The sequence below is a fragment of the Nematolebias whitei genome, chromosome 14 (genome assembly GCF_014905685.2).
Source record: "Nematolebias whitei isolate Nwh7 chromosome 14, NemWhi1, whole genome shotgun sequence".
Classification (NCBI taxonomy): domain Eukaryota; kingdom Metazoa; phylum Chordata; class Actinopteri; order Cyprinodontiformes; family Rivulidae; genus Nematolebias; species Nematolebias whitei.
This window is the reverse complement of record NC_056511.1, coordinates 6,147,561-6,151,453: the sequence shown is the minus strand read 5'-3', so window position 1 is coordinate 6,151,453 and position 3,893 is coordinate 6,147,561. Positions and strand designations below refer to the sequence as shown.

General features: G+C 40.7%; 1 protein-coding gene across 1 annotated transcript in view; it reads right to left on the bottom strand.

The window, feature by feature from the left end:
- Positions 1 to 3,893, bottom strand: part of castor2 (cytosolic arginine sensor for mTORC1 subunit 2) — a 17,432-nt gene that overhangs the window by 12,852 nt on the left and 687 nt on the right. The gene's annotated exons all lie outside the window — the stretch shown is intronic.

Sequence of the window (3,893 nt, the reverse complement as noted above, 5' to 3'; positions counted from 1 at the left end):
ACCCCGCCTGGGACAACCCCGCCTGGGACAACTCCGCCTGGGACAACCCCGCCTGGGACAACTCCGACCGGTCTTTGAGGTTTTTTCATGGAAACGTTTTGTAAAAGAGCCTGGGGCCGACATGGACCGAACTAGAACCAGGACTAGAATCCAGAAGTTGAAGCCACAAAGGACGAGCGCTCCCTGAAGGCTTCCAGAACAGGGTTTGGTTCTTTGGACCCAGATTTCTCCAGGAGTTCGTGCGTACGTGTCGATCAGCGAGATTAAAAGTCAAGATTTATGGATCTTCTCGTGTTTCTTATGTCTCCAAGAGTCACAGCTCCGTGAGAGTCAGACCTTCATCTGTGACCCAAAACTTTCAGTTCCATCAGAGAAACTTCTTCAGCTGCTGTTGTTCCAAACGTGGAAAATAACTAAATAAATATTAAAAAGGAGGAGGATGATGATGAGGAACCTCCATGCTCTTCATCTAACTGGGTTCTAGTTCAGATGAAACCGAGCAGCTGTTCTGGGTGAGGTTCGGGGCGGCGGGCGATCATGTTTTGAATCACGTCCGTGTGTTTGAGACCAAACATCTGCACCCATTCGACAAATGTTCAGGACACCTGTAAAAAAATTAAATCACTGGACGTGAACTACGACGGATGAACTTTGAAGTCAACCCAATCCAAGATGGCCGCCACAGGTCCGTTTCTCAACAGGATGATGGGAGGCTGAAGCTCCGGCGGGTCTGCAGAACCCACAGAGGTTCAGAACCGACCCGTCGGGAACTCAGCTTTTTCATTTGCAGCTTGTTGTTCAGAGCCGGGACGTTTTGGTCACGATGGTACCGGGTCAAACCGGGTCTCTGACACACGTCCAGAACAACGAGGTGGACCAGGGAGCCATCTTTGCTGCGTTGCTCACATTCTGCGTGTGCACGAGGAACTTCACAAGGACCCTTCAACGAGTTCGGGAAATCCGCACCGGACTCGCGTCTAAAACCAGAACCGACCCGTTTGCTTTCAGGCGGGTTTATAAATAAAATCCTGTCTCACAAACAAAGAAAACGTCTTTGAAGTTCACGACTCTGCAGCAAATACGTCCAGAATCTGCCCGAGGCGTCCGTTTTATAAAAACACAAATCTAAGAGGAACTAGAAACAGATTTCTTGTTTCCAAAATGTATTTATCTTTTTATTTTTTAATTAATAAAACTAGCGTTCCTTAAAGTTCGGACCCTCCTGCTGCCCTTGGGTCAAAACGACACAAAGGCTTCGTCATAAACTGACGGGTCATTTTGACCCGAGGGCAGCAGGAGGGTTGAACAAAGAGCTCCTCCTTTCCGTTTGTGCTCAGAGTGTGTTTAGGGATGACCCTCAGCTACTACCACACCAAAGTTTAGCTGGTTATTTGTAAAAACACCAGAGTTGTAGTCCTTTTTGTGTCCTCTACGGCTGCTTCTCTGTGGCGGCCATCTTGAACTGAGCTGACTCCAAAAGTTCCCGAGTTGAAGACGTTCACAGTTTCATTTAAATCTCTAGTGGTTCAGGAGATATTTTGCTAACAGACACCACCTTTGATGCCATAGATTTAAACGGTTTTGTCCCTTCAGCGATACTTAAAGGGCGAGTTGTTTCCAAACCAGCACTAAACCTCTGATCATCTGTAACTTCAGCTAATTTCACAGATTAGAGGCGATAATCTAATCGAACGCGTTTTGTTTCAGATCTCTCGTGTTTTTAACTCGGGACAGAACCCAGCTGAGAGGAGGCGAGACTGATCGAATTATCGGCTCAGTTAACAGGATTAACCAGCTTGATTGATTCAATCAGCTGAGATTTAATCTTTAATCTTAATCTTTAGCGTTTGTCCTTTTGTTTACAGCAAAAACACCAAAGATCTTTAGCTCCTGCTTGTAAAAACAGAAACATTTCTTTAGAAGAGTTGAGGCCAAACTGTAAAAGATAAACTCCACAATAAACAGCACGTAGTTGTCGACTTGTCTGATCTCAGGCACATAACAGACCTGGAGGGGCCGAGTTTTTATCTGGGATTATTTACATCAGCTGATCAGGATTGTGTTTAATCTGCCACACTGAGGAGGGGTCGATCAGCTCACAGCCGAACTTTTCCTGCTGAAAAACAACCAGTGTGACCAATAACGCCGAGTCAGCGTCCGCTCTGTTGTTTTCCTGTTTAAAGTTCCTTCTGAACATTTTTATTGTCAAACTTCGGCTGATTTTGTGCCGCTTCAGTCATTCATGTCATCAAAACATTCCACTTCATCAGGATGACTTTTAGTTTGTGTAACTTTTTGAATTATTTAACTTTGTTTTCTGAAATGGTCATAGAAACACATTTTGATCACTTCAGTTTCTTCAAATAATTTGTTCTGACCTTTTCTATTTCTTTAAGCTACTTTTTAGCTTTTAGCTACAATTTAGCCATTTTCATTCCTTCAAGAATGTTTTTTTGAAATCTCATAGCATACCTGCCCCATTATCGTCTTTATGCTCCTTTTTGTTTTTAGCTTCTGTCTTATCAGTTTTAGTTTATAACTACAGTTGTATTTTCAGCTTTTAGCTACAGTTTCTCTAATGTAAACATTTAGCTACAATTTTACTACATTGTGCGTTACGGCACAGTTTAAGTAATCTTTAGAGTTTAGCAACAGTATTGCTGAATTGAACTTTTAGCTACAATGTTGGTCATTTTTGCTTTTAGCTCTGGTATTGCTTATTTTACCTTTCAGCAACAGCTTTGCTGAATTTAACTTTAAACAGTTTTGCTAATTTTAGCTTTTAGCAAGTTTTTTTCAATTTAGTTTCTAGTAACATTTTTGCTTGTTTTAGCAGCAGTTTAGCCGATTTTAGTTTTCTAACTGTAGCTTTTATCAACAGTTTTGCTGAATTTAGCTTTTAGGAACATTTTTGCAGATTTTAGTTTTGAACAACAGCTCTGCTAACTAACTTTTAGCAACAGTTTTGCTGACTTTAGCTTTTAGCTACAGTTTGGTGAATTTAGCTTTTAGTAATATTTTGCTGAATTTATATTTGAGCAGCAGTGTTACCAAGTTTAGTTATTAGCAACAACTCTGCTAACTGTAGCTTTTAGCAACAGTTTTGCTGGATTTAGCTTTTAGCTGTAGTTTTGCAAAATTTAGTTTTTAACAACAGCTCTGCTAACTGTAACTTTGAGCGACAGTTTTGCTGAATTTATATTTTAGTAGCAGTGTTACCAGTTTTAGTTATTAGCAATAACCCTGCTAACTAACTTTTAGCGACAGTTTTGCTGAATTTAGCTTTTAGAAACAGTTTTGTTGAATTTAGCTTTTAGTAATATTTTGCTGAATTTATATTTTAGTAGCAGTGTTACCAATTTTAGTTATTAGCAATAACCCTGCTAACTGTAGCTTTTAGCAACAGTTTTGCTGAATTTAGTTTTTAACAACAGCTTTGCTAACTGTAACTTTTAGCGACAGTTTTGTTGAATTTAGCTTTTAGTTAGTTTTAAGGAAATTAGCTTATTGTGACTGTTTTGCTGAACTTAGCTTTTAGTGACAGTTTTATTAAATTTAGCCGCAGTGTTGCCAACTTTAGTTTTTAGCAACAGCTCTGCTAACTGTCGCTTTTAGTGACAGTTTTGCTGAATTTAGCTTTTAGTGACATTTTGTTTATTGAAGCTTCCAGCAACATTGAGTTGATTTTAGTTTTTAGCTAGTGTTTTGCTTGTTTAAGCTTCTGTTCAGCTTGTCTGAACTTCAACAGCTGTGCTGGAGTGGTTCAGCTCTGGAGGATTATCAAACGTCTGTTCAGGTCTGAACCTGAGGCAGCAGCTGTAGAGGCTGAAGGCCTGCTGTCAGCAGCAGCAGCAGCTGAAGGCCTGCTGTCAGCAGCAGCTGAAGGCCTGCTG